Genomic DNA, 17,255 nt, shown 5'->3' on the forward strand with positions numbered 1-17,255 from the left:
AAGAATAATCTTATGTAACTTATTAAATGTGTAATTTACATTTTATGTGTTTAATCCAAAAGATCCTTTAACAAATGCCAGAAATACACATTTGTATATGCAGCCAAAACTCAGAACCAAGCAAAATTTTTTGTGTCTGCACCACTATACCTACATTAATAACTATAGGTAGATGGGAAGAGAGATGATAGATTAGAAGATGATAGGTGAGTAGACATTTAAAAAGAAAAAGTAATTCTGAGGACCAGCAGTTGGCATAATGGCTATGTTGCTGGACCCCCATGTAGTCGACTGAGGTTCAAGTCCCAGACTTGGTGGCTTAAACACATGCGGGGTGCATGTGCGTACATGCCCACGATCCTGAGAGGAGAATAGAGGAGAAGGGATTGTGGCATGGCCATCCCCCCGGGAAGTGATTTTTTGCATTCTGTCTCTCTATTTTTCTCTGTCTTTCTAGCGAACGCACGCACCCTACAGCAAAAACCTCTCCAAAAAAAAAAAGGAATGTTCTTCACAAGTTATAGTGTCATTTGATTTTGTTAGAATAAGTAGAGTTCAGCAGTAAGGATGTTTCCTTTTTAAAAAAAAAAAATCCAGAATATCATTGTATGCCAAATAATATGTAGGTTTAATCATTCTTTGCCTGCCTCGAAGTTCTTATGAATAACTCATTATTTTTTTCAACGTGCTTCTGTCTAAGGCCAGATACTCAGAGATAATTCAAAAGTTATTTATGTTTGCCGTGCAATGTGTTGTATTTGCATTCTTTGCAAGTTCTTGTTCAGACTGATATTAAATACGTTTGTTTTTCATGGATGCACATCAAGGGCTGGAGTGCAGAAGAAGCCTGATCACACACTGGGAAAGGGAGAGTAGCCAGCGTGAGACTGTAAAAATGCTGGCAGTTATCATCCAAGCGCATTGGTCAGCCCAGCACTCACGAACAGGAGTAGAATGTTTCCCCATTACTAATTTCACAGAGATGGAAAGTGACGCAGGAATGGAGTCTGAACAGTCAGCTCCTCAGCTAGCCAACCCCTGTAGGCTGTAAGTCATTCCAGGACAGGGACCTCAGGCTCCACTTACTGTGTTATCTCCAGCATCTGGCACTTGAGTACCTAATAATGTCAAATAGATGGATCAATCAATTAATTTATTAGTGAAAGCATTTCTCTACATTTTTCTTATCTTAAACTCCTAGCTCCAAGTAGCACTGGGGTAGGATCTGGAGGTTGCTATGCAAAGGCAAATGGCCAAGCAGTGTTCATTAGGGAAAATTTAGAGAGAAGTAGCAGTGGGTGTGAGGGTCCTCCTGATCCTTGGAACAGTCCAGGCTAGGATCTACACTGAAAGGGCTCCTGCCCCTTGGACTATGAGGCATTTAAACTATATATCTGGAATATCATCAACCGTCCCCAGTGTGATTAGGGACTAAGATAAAATAGTAATATGATATGGCCGAAGTTTAGCTCCAGCCTCTCTCCTGTCTGGCAGATGAGGTCAAATCTTGTAACTCCAGCCGTATAATCCAGCAGTCTAGTAACAGGATTCACCCATCCATGGGTTGTTCAAGAGGCACCAGTCCCTCCCTGGCATGATAGGGAGGCAGGGCTGAGGACCAAGTCTTGCAAACGACCAGGATTGTTGTCTTAAGCACATACTTAGGGCTGAGCAATAGCCACTTTTCATGGAGCTTTGCTAAAGGTCAAGTGCCTTCCTAGGAGGTCAGCCTGCAGAGAGACGATCCCTCTTCAATACGTTAATTCTTACCCCTTACTGATGGTGGGGTACACACAGATTAAACCTGCCATCATGATCACCCTTCTCTCTGGCAGCCTCTAGAGAGGTTTTATGGCAAGGCTAGGCTTCACACATCAGTTCTCATGCCTGTGACCTTCCTCCCCCATGTTACTACCCTCTCTTAGCCAGGGCAACCTGACTGGACCTTCCAGACTACCCCAGGGCCAATACTGCTAAATTAATCAAGTCCCAGTTCCCTGAGCCTTATTCTCCATTACGGGTCAATCATTTGCCAAATCTTTGGTATTAGCTTTATCAAATGCAGGGACTTTAATAAAAAAAATTTTTTTTGGAGAGGTTTTTGCTATAGGGCGCGTGCGCTCGCCAGACAGACAGAGAGAGACAGAGAGACAGAAAGCGAGAAATCACCCCCCAGGGGGGATGGTCACGCCGCAATCCCTTCTCCTCCATTCTCCTCTCAGGATCTTGGGCATGCACGCACACGCGCCCGGCGTGAGATTTAAGCCACCGGGTCTGAGACACGAACCGCGGTAGACTACGTGGGAGTCCAGCGACATAGCCATTACGCTAACTGCTGGTTCCCCTTTAATAGAAATTTTAAGCCCGTAGCAAAACTATGGAGGACATGTTTGGTTCCAGGTAGGGATGGATGCTTTTTAATGCCACACTCAGCATACCACATTTGTCATTTCCTCCTTGCCAGGAGAAGTTCACCTTTAGATTCAGTGAGAAGAAAGATGAATGTTATGCTTGGGTCCCACTGTGCCCTTTGAAGGACATTAGCCTTTATTCTGGCTTAGGTTGAAAACAGGCTGGTAAGATTATGAACACCAGGTGGAAAACAGAAACCTGGGAGAGAACAGAGAAGTCAAGGACAGATAGGGGAAGGGGTACAGGAAAAAGCAGGTGGGAGAGGGCAGGCAAGTAGAGAGCCTGACCAGGAAAGGAAGCAGGACTGGTTTCTCTGCTTTTGTTTTTGTTCTTTCCAGTCTGTCTTTGCCCTGTCTCTGCCCTGGACCAAGAAGTGAAGTCTTGGTCTTGCTTGACGTTTCCATCGTTCCTAGCATGGTGCTTCCAAAAATGTTTGTTGAAAGGGGAAAACGAGAAAACTAGAGTGGTTTGTAGTAATGAGCTCCGTGGAAAAGGTCACGGGCACTGCCCCAAGCCTCACTGCGTGTCATCTGGTTAGCTTCACTTGTGAGCAAACGCAACAGGCAATAAATGAAGATAATTCCTTCTAGTGGCAATTTCAGTGACAGTAGCGCCTCTCTTGGGGGCAATTTTGTCCTCACTACCCAAATTGTATTACTATTTATAGCGGAGAAACCAGCCCCCAGAGAGGCTGAGCGGCTAGCCCATGATCACGCAGAGGCCAGGGGCAGGCTCAGGACAGACACTCTCATATTGTCCAACTCCCAGGACTAGGACTCAGAGAAGAAAAAATCGATTCTCCTGGGATGTTTCCAGGAGAGACACAGATTAAATACAAGATTCAAATTAATTACTAAGGTATAAAATGTGGGGAAAGTAAAAATAAATTGCAGACTACACAAAGTCAAAACAGGATCATGACAACTGATCCTTAATCTGTTTGCTGTTAGGGTGGGGAACAAGATCATTTCATTCTGCTCTTAGGGAATTCACTTTCTGGTATTTAAAGGAATACAAGGGAAGCTCGCACAAGCTGAGCTGGGTCTCTTTCTAATGTAAATACCTTTCTGATGGTGGGGGGAAATTACTGAAAGATGGTGAGTCTTCTGACAATACTTCCCAGACATTTTTTTAGTGTTAACAAAACTCTCTTGGAGTATAACTAAGTGTTTCTGAGGAGTGGTAACTTTAAAGCAAAGGGAAGGAAAATTTCAATAAGAACCAAGCTGCCCCAACTCTCCTTTTAGTTTTAAACAGAACCATCAAAGGGCAGCTAACGGAAATATACTTAAGTGGTATTAATTCATCCTTAAGAGCACTCTCCAAGAGTTTTATTGCTACATAAGGGAAAGCTATAAACCAGCAGGAGGAGAAAGCAAAGAAAATAAGTCTGGGGAGTCGTCTTGTGTAAGAAAGTGAGCAGGTGGTCAGTAATGTATCCTTGGCTGCTTTCCACAACAAGGAGAAAGACATTCATGGCATGGATGTGGCCCACAAAACAATCACAGGGAAAAGAACCATGGAACTTTGCAAAGTGCTACGGAAGAACTCACATGAATATGAAGTAATAAAATGCTTGTCTCTACACCTTCTCAATGCCCATTCAATTTCACATTAATACTCAACTTCACAACACACTGCATGACTCTTTCCAGTCCCTGGCATGATTAGAAGAGAATAAAATAGGACTAGAATGGGTAGAGCCAAAGCAGGAAGTTTTTAGACCTGAAAGTAACATTAGGGATTACTTAGTCTAATACTCTTAGTTTTACAAACAAGAAAATGATGTCTCAGAGATTAGTTTCGTCCCCGAGCTCTTAAGTCCTAAACTGAATTTCAGACTGGGGATCAAGAAAAATGGCCCCATGGTCCTGTCATTTAGCTCAAACCAAGTCTAAGACCTTTATCACTGCTATAAAGAAAATGTTACAAGCAGCCCATAGTAAGGAATGAAAAATTACCACCAATCTCAAGATTTTTTTACCATCAGCCAATCCTCCCCCATACTTGACAGTGTTTTTAAAGTGAAAAATAATGCTCTTACTTTCTAAGGAAGAATAGCTATTGTGTAGGACTTTTTATTCTTGTGAACTGGCAACATTCTCAGTACACAAAATCTGGAGATTGAGAATGAAAAGAATAAGCCAAAGAAAGAGTTATGTTGATTCAATGTTCCTAGAATTTATGACTAAGAGTTTGTTTTTCAAAATTAAATACATTGCAGATTGGCTTCATCGTGGGGAAATTAACATTTTGTATGTAAACAAATACTTAGGCTACATAGAGTATAGGGTTTAGTTATTAGCGATTTAAAGTTATCAGGTTGCAATATCTATAAAAAGAAGTATATATTGATTGGGGCTGTTTTTACAGGGCGCGTGCACTCGCCAGACAGAGAGACAGAGAAACAGAAAGCGAGAAATCACCCCCCCCGGGGGGGGGATGGCCACGCCGCAATCCCTTCTCCTCCATTCTCCTCTTGGGATCCTGGGCATGCATGCACACGCGCCTGGCATGAGTTTCAAGCCACGGGATCCAAGATGAGAACCACAATCGACAACATGGGAATCCAGTGACATAGCCATTACGCCAACTGCTGGTCCCAAGACCCACTGTACTTTTGAATTAAGCAGAGGTCTGTATGTGGAGAGCAACTTAAACAGAATTCTTAAGATATGGTAAACACTGAATAAGTGTTAGTTATACGAATATTATTGTGAGTCAAACCTATGAAAATATTGAGCCTCTATAAAAACCACTTGTAAGTTCATTCTTTTCCTGACCTAAACATTGATAGCTATTATTACTTATGGATTCTTCTCCCTTCAGCAGCGAAATATAACCTAAAGAAATTCTGCAGTCACTCCTACAAGGTAACCAGCCGTCATCAGTTCCTAGAATGTCTTCACTTTTCTGAATTTCAAAGCCAAAGTCCTTTGTTGTCAATATAAAGAAAGCCAGTTCTCAGGGGAGGAAGAGAGCAGAAGAAATCTAATTTTGCATTAGGGTTTGCCCGTGGCAGGTAGGTAGGTATACGCTGCACTAAGTGGTGGATAAGCAGATTCGATAGTACCCACTTATCAGACATTCTTCTTACCTTGCCATTTTAGAATCTCAGCCAAGGGAACAATGGGTCAGCCTAGTGTTCATAACAGATCTGACTAGAATGAGAACGAATTAGTTACTGTCAAATTCTTCACAATAAAGCTTTATTTTGCAATAAAGCAAACTGTCATGAAGTATGTGCTTGAGATCCCCTTCATTGTCATTGCGCCTCCTCCTCCTCCTCCTCCTCCACAGGTTTCTCCCACTTCTTTATTTAAATAATAGCTACTTACAGAGTGCTTTCTATGATGGGACGTCAAAATGTTTCTGGAAAAATGGAATTAAATTATTATTTTGTTGCAAAAATTTTACAATCCATGCATAGTTTATGACACACTTTTCATTTTTCATAAACTTTTGAAGACCCCCTGCATATCTAGGCATTGTTCTAAAACTTTACTTGTAGTAAGTCCTTTAATCCTCTCAACAACCCCGTGAGACAAGTAACATTAACATCATTCCCAATTTATCTGAAGGAAACTGAGGCACAGACGGGTTAAATAATTTGCCTAAGATCACGTAAAATGACTCAGGATGAAATCAGGATTTCATTCAAGCAATTTAGCCTATTGTTTTTCTCAACTATAACCACATACAGTTTCTCTTTAACTATTTCAGTTGTCCAGTGTCTGCTTTTAGATGATTTTTATGAAAAGCAAAAAATACCTTCTGCTTGTCTTCTCGCTCTGCAGGACGTTTCCATTTACTCTTCAAGTCTTCATTCTGGGGCTATCCCTCGAGGACCTTGTGTCTGAACAAGACTCTCTCCCACCCCAGCCACATTAAAGTCTATTTTGTGTTTATTGGAGAACTTATACTAGATAGAGATCTTACGTACAAATGTTGACTAGAAACGTTCTTGAGGGCAGGTCTTTGTTTCACTTTATTTTTTTTTTTCCCAATATCTCCAACCACTAACATAGTAGTACCTAACAATTCAATGTGTGAGTTTTGAATTTAGTATTTAAATTACCAACTTACACAGAAATAATGCCAGGACTTAGAAATTTAAGTAATGAAAAGCACAAAGAATCCCTTGTATAGCATTTTAGAACAAGAGAGTGTTAGGATCAGCAGATGGTGTAATGGTTACATCGCTGGACTCCATAGTCAATCGTGGTTCAAGCCCCAGACCCAGCAGATTAAAACTCATGCCAAGAAGAGAATGGAGGAGAAGGGATTGCAGCATGGCCATCCCCTCTGGAGGGTCTTTCTCTCTTTCTGTCTCTTTGTCTCTCTGGCAAGTACATGTGCTCTATAGCAAAAATCTCTTTAAAAAAAAGAGAGATAGAAATGTTAAAAACCATTTGAAATGAAGGTACCTAATAGCCCAAAGGCTATATCCTGCCCAAGGAGGAATTTTTTTTTTTCTATTAGAGTGTAAAAAAAGAAAGAAATAGAGCTAAATTTTTAAATTAAGAAATGTCATGGCATATCTTATTTCCTAGCTTCTCTTGAAAAACTGGAAGAATTACTTAGACTAGATGCACAAGCCCAAGATCAGTAGGAAGTGAGTGATTCAGCGCGTGCTCCTCTGATGGGGCAAATACTGTCTCACTCACCACAGACTCTAGGCAGCCAACTCTACTCATTCATGCTTCTCAGTACTTCTTCCAGGCATAGGGCTTTCATCCCCAATCTAACTCATTCTTTTCATTTTATAGCGTAGTCAAAGGAGGTTGGTTTCATGGCCTAGTTGTTAAGGGAACTGAACTCCACATGGCTGACTGCAGTTTGAATCCCTGCCCTGGTGGTTGGAAAACACCTCAGCCACATGTGGGTGCATACCTCAAATTCTGACAGAATGAAGAAATGTAGGAGAAAGGATTGAAGCATGATCTCATGACCTCTTTGGGAGTACTCTATTTCCGTCTGTCTCCCTGTCTATTTCTGGCAAGTGCACACACTCTCTGGCAATTAAAAAATACAATGATATGCAAGGACATCATGACAGAGTTTACAGAGAAGACTATATCCCAAGATTCTAATTTCTAATTCAGTATACTATTCAAACTCTAAGTCCTAAAATATCATCTTTCTGAAGTAAGTTTATCAATGAATTTCCATGTGTGTTTGTGAATTTTTGTACCTTACAATGAGTTTTGCTCACAAAAGGAAAAGTCCCTTCAGACTCCAGCCTCTTTAACTGACGGATCCTCAAGGTCTGGCTTCTGTTACATAATTCTCTGTCCTTTCCTTTCTCCACTTCCATTTTCTCTGAAAAATGTTCAGTGGATTAACTGTGAAAACCTTATGATTTTTTCCTCCCAGACAGCACATCCATCTCTCTCTCCCTCAAAATAAATTCCGCCCCTTAAATAAATGGAACTTCCAATACCAAGAGAGCTGTGGTTTGGTTGTGCTCTGTACTTCTCCTGTGTTCAAAGGGCAGGATGTTACCACGTAGGCCAATTATCTAGATGGAGCTGTGGTTGAAAAGCAGTGGGTTTTCGACTGCCCTCTCTGTGGCTGACAATTTATCACAATTTGGTGTTTTAGGCTTAGCCCCAGCTTGAGAACTAAAAAAAAAGTTTTAAGTTTGTTGTTGGGAACAGTCTTGTGGAATGATTTTTGCTCTTGAACCATGCAACATAGAAAGAACAAATCCACATTTTCACTGACCTAGAAATTGTAGAGATTTTCTTTTTAGTTATTTTAGAATTCAGAATTTGCCAGAACTAAATGTTGCAACTTTAGTAGGATTGGTATTTTGACTGGAGATTAGCTTTGTGTGTGTGGCAGAGGGTGGGGTGGTGGGTGGAGCAGGAGGATCCAATTTTGGATGACGTTGATTAATTATTTTTATTTTCCAAATGCTATTGACTTGATTTAATGTTTTGCCCATGTATACCCTGGGGCTTGATGTTTACTATCAAGTCACTCATTTCATATGACTCAAAATATTCTTAGCTAAATAAAACTTTAGCAACTGGACACCCCAAGAACCAGCTTAAAAGTGAGAAATTAACAATTGGCTATCTCATGTCCTCCACCCTCTGCCTTTGAGCCCATAGAGATGCTTATTCACCCACACAGTAATTTAATTAATAAATATTTTAGTGTTCTGGAAAGATGGGTTAGACTAGTCTTTGTTTCTTAGTTTCAAGAATTTATGTTAGTTTCAAAGTTTCCTATAAAAATACCAAAATGAACAGTCTACTGCCATAATAGCCTACCAACAGAATGAGAATGCTAGCACAGGAAGTTGGCTCACTCACTCGATCTTCTGGCTGTACTGATAAAGTACAAAGAGCCCAGACAGAACATGCAGAGAAAGAGTCCTTCCTGTGTTCCTCTGTCCTCTCTTGCCCCCATCCTAAGAAGGCACTGGGAGAAACATCCATATAGTAAGGGTTCTCTTTCCCACTTCCAGAAAGTATGCAATGTTGACTATAAGCTGAGTTCACTGTACCTTCTCAATTTTCAAAGCATTTACCAGAACTTCTAATAGTAAGAAACACCGTTAAGCCATCTGAGTTTCACCCAGTCTCTCAACCTTCTTGAGTAAGGTGCTTCTCAATAACAAAGCACTGAGGAGACAAGCAGAATGATGTAAAAGAAGAAAGGAAAAATGACATTCATAAGCAAACCACCTTCTCCTTCCTGTCCCTCCGTCCCACAACTAGAGGCTCCCCCAGGATCCAAGACTCCTCAGATCTCAGGACCCAGGAGAAGGTCACTTAGGAAACAAGTTAATTGCTCTTGTCTTTTTGCTAACATGATCTAAACTTTCTAATTTCTATGTATTTACATATCTGGAGAATTATCCTAATTTTATCATTTTACTTTGTTCAGTTTGACCATGTCACCAAAAAGGACCATTTCAATGACAGCTACCAAGTTTTAAGCATGCATATGTCAAAGACATTGTTGAATTATGTTGTTTAAAATTCATTCGTAATCTCATTGGTCTGGATAGAAGTTTGGAAGGAGATTAGAGGGCTGTAGTGAAGGAATGTTTATAATATTTATATTTCATATAACATATATTTTCTCTATTTTTACAATATCCAGTTTAATGGATTACATTTCAGGCAATTTTTCTCACAAACCTATCTCTTGAAAAGGCCTGAAAACACCTTTATTTTCCCCGTGTTGTTTATACGGATGGCAGTAGTATGGAGAAGGCAGAATATGCTCATGTGAACAGCAGAGTTCTCTTCAGTCATTCTTTTTTCTTCTCTTCAGTCATTCTTGGGTCACACCAGAAAAGAAATTACGTCGCAGTGCATCACAGGCCTGTGGAATGGCAAGAATGAAATATGTACCTTACTTGACCGTAGAGCTATCTCTAGATTTTGCATCTTCAGTTTCTTTTTTACAAAATGAAAATTGTTGTAGCTCTTTAAACTTTACTAGGTCACACCTACTTATTATCCACTTACCTTCCCCAAGATACATACTTTGTATTCATTTGTCGTTCTTGTGACAGGAGATACATGTCAACTCTTGCTAAATGACTTCGTAAGAAGTTTTGAGCCCACACAGTCTAAGAAGCTTTAATCATTAATAGCCACTTCTTAAAGATTTCTCAAGAAGTGTCAGGTTTCTATTCAACCTTTAAAATGGCTTTAAAAAAAAAAAAAAAAGTCACACACATTTTCCCCTAAGTCTTGTTTCTTTTATTTTTACAGAATTATTGTTTTAATTTTTTTATTATTATTTTAATTTGCTGTAGGGTACACACACTCACCAGAGAGAGACACAGAGAGAGAAAAAGAAAGTGAAAAGCAAGCCACCAGGTCTGGGACTTGAACCTCAGTCAGCCATGTGGGAGTTCAGCACCTTAACCACTGTACCATCTGCTTGCCCCACCCTTGTTTCTTATATGGGTTCTTCATTTGGATTCTTGCCAGCTATGGCTTATTTTACCAAAGTAATGTTTACAAGGGGCTTACACAAACTTTCTCTGTTCTGCCTTCAACTATGAGAATCATCTTACTTTCTAACAGCCAAAGCCTTGAGCATCTATTCTCATTTATCTGCGAAGACTGGACATGTTCTTCACATTCATATAACCAGAAAAACCAGACCAAAAGGGACCCTGAGACCATCCAGCCAATATCTTCATGCTACACGTGAGGAAAACTGATGTCCAGACAGGATGTGTGACTTACATGGATCAGAACTAGAACTTGGATACCTCACACTCTGAGAACTAAGATAGGTTCGTATTATGGGAAGAAAAAAATCCACTTTAGAAATCTGTGTTTTATGGGTTTTCTTGAGTGTTTTATAAACTATTTAGTAGCTGATACTATTCCAGTTAGAGAAACAAAAGGAGTTAATTGCAGGCTTCAAATATGCGAACTATTATTTTAAGAAAAATATTCTCCAGATGTTTCCCACCTCCTATGAGAATGGAAAAAGAGGAAATGAGCTTAAAGTTCACCAGAACAGATTCAGATTAGATATTTAGAAATTTAATGCAAAATCCTGCAGTTGGTTACTGGGTAATGCTGTGGAATCTCCTCTTCTGAAGAATGTTCAGAACGTGATGATTGGCCACTCATTTCAGGAGGGCTGATGTGGATGTCCCATTTCTAGAGCTGGGGATACAATCCAATTGACCTCTTAGGTTCTGTAGGTCCCCTGAGGTCACCCTCTGCCTATAGCTAGGAGGTGGGGCTGTTGGCTGCTCTTACTTAGAGTAGAACTCAAGATTCATCGAGCTTAGGCTTAGTTTTACATAGATAGCAGTCCTGAAAGGTGGAAATGAGCAGGCTAACCAAAACTAATGAAAGTTTATGTGGACGGTCTTGTCCACTGCCCCCGCTGGCTTGATTGTGATTGACCCACATCAGATAGGCTTTCCTATTTGCACTCATTTCAGCATATTCACCTTGCCAGTGGCCTTTTGACTTCATGAATACCTTAAACTGGTATCTCATTCCAGAAAGCAAAGTGCAAGGTATTCAATCCTAGATCCTGTCCTATATAACAAATTCTTTATTTCAACCAAAAAGAAGGTCTCTATATGGAGGATAAGATAGGAAAAAGTGATAATACAGTTGGCATATCTGTGCCTTGCAAAACAAAGCAAGAATCAGTACATTGTTGGCTAATGTGTTGGATACTGACTCTTAAAGTAATGGAATTAAATTTTAAATCTCTAAGTTGGAATGTAACAGGAAAAACCATACAGTCTTGAATTTCAGTAAAATAATCAATCATCCTGTAAATACAGGATGAGAAGGTAGAAATTAGGACAATTTAATGTTGGGACCAGCAGGTGGCATAATGGTTACATCACTAGACTCCCACCTAGTCAACTACAGTTCAAGTCCCAGACCCGGTGGCTTAAAACTCACACCAGTTGGATGTGCATGCTTGCCCAAAATCCCAAGAGGAGAATGGAGGAGAAAGGATTGTGACATGACGATCCTCCCTGGGGAGATGATTTCTTGCTTTCTGTCTCTCTGTCTCTCTCTGTCTCACTGGCTAGTGCACATGCTCTATAGCAAAAATCTATCAAAAAGAAAACCAATTTAATGTCAAAAAATGCTAGCAAATGGAGATAGTGTTAATTAGATAACATATTTGAAATACATCCACGATGCTGACACAAAGTGAATGCTCTAAACCATGGCTAATACTGTTGTAACTTAGTATACACTGCCCCTCCTCTCTCAGCTAGTGTCTGGTTGTGATTCTTTCATATACAAAGTATAGATTCTGCCCAACAAAAATCTGGACACAGCATTGAATAATTATTTTGGCTACACCAAATGATCCATTCCTATAAGGAAGTTCTGAAGAGTTCCATTTAAAGGGGAGAAAGGAGGGGACTTACAATACATCTATAACAAACACAAAAAGGCCCATCTGAATGGTTTTCTTTTCTTCACTGCTTCTCCTTTGGGAAATTCTTTTTCTGTGCATTTCCCTGTGCAATTAAACAACCCTGCTCACACTTACCCTCTTGCAGATTCCTCCAGAAGTCCACAATTTTCTGTCCTCTATTATTTAGAGTTGTTTCTATTTCCCTTTAACATCCAAGTGCCAGCGCATCCCTACACAGGAGGCTCAGTTCCTGATTTAAAAGAGGTTTCAAAAAGCATTATCTCAAGGAAGCCTCACCCTCCTGCACCATCTCCTCACCGTCCCTACCCTCTCCCACTTGGTTTTTCTCCATATCATTCCACACACCACATATTTATGTTTTTTCATCATAAGCATTCTCAAAATGTTAGAAACACAATTCTCACACATAAGTGAGCACAAGTCAAAGTTTTACTTACTATCCACAAAGTTGATACAAAATAAAATATTAAACAACTGGGTTTCTTTATTTTTTAAAGTTTATTTCTTCCATGAGCAAGAGACAGAGACAGAGAGATAGTACCCCTCATCAGGGTCTTGACAACACAATCCATCTCCCAGCCAGCCCAGATCTGTACACATGCATGCCTGGCGTGTTCAAGGAAGTCCTCAGATGAGAACCCAAGCCTTCTCATGTGGGTCAGCCTTACAGAACATGGCATTTTAATGCTGTACCATCATCCACCTCTCTGAGTTTTTGGGTTTTTTTGTTTTTTGGGGGGGGTTTTAGAGGTATTTTTGTTATAGGGAGCATGAGCTCACCAGAAAGCGAGAAATCACCCCCCAGAGGGGATGGTCACGCCGCAATCCCTTCTCCTCCATTCTCCTCTTGGGATCTGGGGCTCGCATGCACATGCGCCCGGCGTGAGTTTAAGCCACTGGGTCCGGGACTCAAACCTTGGTCAACTACATGGGAGTCCAGCGACACAGCCGTTACACCAACTGCTGGTCCCTGTTTGTTTTTGTTTTGTTTTGTTTTTTAATTATGATTAGCAGATAAAAGAGAAGGTGGAGGTCATGCTAGGTTATATACAAAACTTGTTAATATTGTAAAGGGCAACAAAATAGTAACTTGAAAGTTAACCAACCTACTTTATAGTGTTATTAATATCTGTAACATTGATCAAGTATGCAACAGCTACATGTCTCTCTTAGTTGACCCTAAAGTGGGCTTATTTCTTTTGTGTGTGTGTGTGTGTTTGAGAGGTTTTTGCTATAGGGCACCTGTGCTCGCCAGACAGACAGAGAGAGACATAGAGACAGAAAGCGAGAAATCACACCCCAGAGGGGATGGTCACGCCGCAATCCCTTCTCCTCCATTCTCCTCTCGGGATCTTGGGCATGCACGCACACGCGCCCGGAGTGAGTTTTAAGCCACCAGGTCCGGGACGCGAACCGCGGTAGACTACGTGGGAGTCCAGCGACATAGCCATTATGCTAACTGCTGGTTCCCTAAAGTGGGCTTGTTTGAAAATGCTCTCAGTGTGACAATATCTTAGTGTGCAACTACCTTTTGCCTTACTGTCAATTTGGGATACTTTTTCTTAACACGACTCTCCCACAAAGTAAGCTACATGTGAACTGCCGTATATGAATTAAAAAGAAAGTCTCCTACACAAGTTGCTCGGATAATAAAAAAGGAAAACTGCACACCAAGATAATGGGTTGCCGTATTAAAGTTCCCATCCTTATTAAATTTCAGTAGAAAATATGTTAGCACCTATTATAGGCAGGACTCTAACTGGGGAGTGAAGCTGAACTAGACTGCTTCCAAAGCGCCTGTCAATGCTAAGGATTTGGGTTGTGATGATCTATCAAAAAATAATGAGAAAGTCAAAAAAATTACATTTTCCTTGTCCTCAGGAAACTTACAATCATATTGACTTTAATAGATAAAAAGTAATAGGAAAAAACACAAGCTTGGCTACAAATACATGAAACTTTTTGTTAAAATTTTAACAGGACTAGTAGAATAATGATTGCAAAGATTTCAAAAAAAGTGTCACAGAAGAGGTAGAAATTACCTGGTTTAGAGGAAGGCAGGTGCTGTGGGGTGAATTGTGTCCCACTCACATTCATATGCAGCTCAGAATGTCACTAGATTTGGAGATAAGATCTTTCATTCATGAAGAGTGCATGTACATGTGCACACCCGAGAAAGACAGAGAGGGGAAGAGCCCCCCTCAGTGCTCAATCTCATCTTGATCATGGCAAAAGTCCTCTAGCCCTGCAGGATCCTGGGCATGGGTGTGTGCACCCTGAGTGTTTCCAGGCTGATCAGGTCAAGGACTTGAACCGTGGCCAGCATGTGGCTCCCAACTCTGTGGTCTGGCATACTACCACTGCCACAGAGGCTGGGTCGAGATAGTACTTGAAGAGGAAATTAAGTTAAAATGAACTCATTAGGGTGACCCGTGTGACTGGCGTGTAGGAGGAGAGTAGGACACAGACACGCGGCAGAATGACCGTGGGAAGACACATTGTCATTTTCAAGCCAAGGAGAAAGATTTCAGATGGATCTAGGCCAGGCAGCACCTTATCTTGGACTCCCAGCCTCCAGAACTATGAGAAAATAAATTTCAAATTTTTAAGAGGTTTTTGCTCTAGGGCATATGCACTCTCCAAGGAAATAGAGAGGAAAAAAGAGAGAGTGAGAGGAAAGTGAGAAATCACCTCCCAGGGGGGATAGCCATGCCACAATCCCTTCTCCTCCATTCTTCTCCTGGGATCTTGGACACACATGCACATGCGCCTGCTATGAGTTTCAAGCCACCAGGTCTGGAATTCCAATTGCAGTCACTCATGTGGGAGCCCAGCAATGTAACCACCATTTTCTGGCCCCAGTAATTTCAATTGTTTAAGCCACCCAGTTTGAGACAGTCTGTTATGGCAGCCCTGGCACATTAATGCTGTAGGATTGAAATCTGGAAAGGGATAAAATAACAATAATAATAATAATAATCAGGAAAAAAAGAATATGGTAAATAAAGAAGTCAAAATAAAGAGAATAGACACACATGAAGAACATACTTTTGAAACAGGAGTTAATGGTAGTGAAAGGTACCATGACTACCATCACACCTTCACAGTAAAGACTCTTTCTTTTTTCCATATAGTGTCTCAAAAGAGACCTTTCGACCTTCACATCTCTACCCAAATTTAGTTCCCTTGAGTTGTCTTTCCTCTACCAACCTTTACAAAACAGTTTCTTCCACTATAGTTCATTTTTGATTCCTTTACCTTACTGCTATACATTAAATGTTTATGTCCCCCCAAAATTCATAAGTTGAAACCCTTGTCTCTGAGATGATGGCATTAGGAGATAGGCCCCACTGGGAGGGTTGATTAAGTCACCCTCTTGAACGAAATTAATGCCCTTATAAAATAAGAGACCTTGGGGAACTCGCCACTCCTACCACACGAAGTACATGGGAAAAAGACAGCCATCTATAAACAGGAAGTGGGCTTTTCCCAGACAGCCTCCACTGGCTCCTCTGCTTTGGACTTCCCAGCCTTCAGAACTATGAGTAATAAATTTCTATTGTTTATAAGCCACCCAGTCTATGGAACTTTTCTTTTAGCATTCTGAATGAATTAAGACAGCTGCTTTGTTTTCTTTGCACTGCTCAAATCTAAAGTTATAAACTGTTTTTTTTTTTATTTGTTCATCACCTGTCTTCCACACTAAAATTTGAGATCAATAAAATAAACATCACCTTGCTAATTCACCACTGTATCTCCAGGAGCCAGAACAGCTCCAAATATTGTGTAGGTAGGTGTTCAACAAATACCCACATCTAGTGAATGAATTGCTCTGAGAAATGAAATGGGAGAAATTTTTCACTGGGAGGCTTGGAAAGCCAGGAAGGCAATTCTGGTGAACACTGGAGGAGAATTCTGCCTAACTTTTCCTTGCTTCAGGGATGGTGAATCCAAAGCTCTTTAGAAACTGCAAGTATTTTGAAAGAGGTGAGTAAAGGACACAGAGGACCAGCCTAGGAACAGATGAGAAGGGTTTGTCCATACATAACGTAGACATGCATACTTAGAGGTAAGCTGTGTTAGCCCTATGTGAAAGGGAAAGTTGGATTTAGGGCAAGGACTGAAGGTGTAAATATTTAAACATTCTTTTGGATTGCAAGCCAAAGTCTCATGAGGAAAAATGTGAGAAGAGAATGCTGAGGAGCTTCTAAAATAATATATATCACATTATTCTGTTATATACATTACAGGTGACATGAAACAAACGCTTCAGCCTGCCCAAATATGAGCAACCATTAGGGCTATTCAGATGATTAGGGTTGGCAACTCTGACACCAGAATGAACCACTCGCCTCGGTTCAGCTGTTCTTTTTTGCCATTTTTAACAAGTATATTTTAGTGGTCATTATTGTTTTATTCATGTTAGGTTTATCATTATTGCAGTTAACCTCAGGTTGACTTTGGCCAGTACACGTCTTTAAAAGTCTTTGATATTTCAGTTGGTTTTGATTTGTCTTTTTGGTCATACTCCATAAATAGTAAACGTGAACAGTGCTTTTCCTCTTACAAAGAATTCATGTTACCATTTCTAAGGGATAAGCAGGGATGACTTCTATTTTATAGGTGAGAAAACTGAGGTTTCATGAAGGTAAGGGACTTGTCCAAGATCAAGACATGGAGAATGGCTGAACTAAAACTCATATTCAGATATTCTGATTTCTATAGTGCTTTTCTCATAGGACTCGAAGCCATCCCTACTGGTAGCCCAGATCCAGTGTCTCCTTGCATAGGTACACTCATGTTCATGTGCACACACGCACAGCTGTCAACTAGGACTAAAACTGTCACGCAGAACTCACAAAAGTGTTGTGGTGTGCATTCTCAGAAAAAGAAGAGGCCAGAAAACCCAATGCCACCATTTCTTCCCAGCAGGA

At 40.6% G+C, this 17,255-nt stretch overlaps 1 protein-coding gene across 4 annotated transcripts in view; it reads left to right on the forward strand.

Annotated features, from left to right (window-relative positions):
* Window positions 1–17,255, forward strand: part of COL8A1 (collagen type VIII alpha 1 chain) — a 165,298-nt gene that overhangs the window by 137,256 nt on the left and 10,787 nt on the right. Inside the window, exon 1 of one of the 4 annotated variants that reach the window (XM_006143545.2) lies at window positions 10,488–10,684. The exons of the other annotated variants lie outside the window; for them this stretch is intronic. The gene's annotated coding sequence lies outside the window, so the exon portion shown is untranslated. Of the gene's footprint in view, window positions 1–10,487; window positions 10,685–17,255 lie in introns of those variants that run through there. 4 annotated transcript variants of the gene reach the window in all.

The sequence above is a fragment of the Tupaia chinensis genome, unplaced genomic scaffold, assembly GCF_000334495.1.
Source record: "Tupaia chinensis unplaced genomic scaffold, TupChi_1.0 Scaffold000100_1, whole genome shotgun sequence".
Taxonomy (NCBI): domain Eukaryota; kingdom Metazoa; phylum Chordata; class Mammalia; order Scandentia; family Tupaiidae; genus Tupaia; species Tupaia belangeri.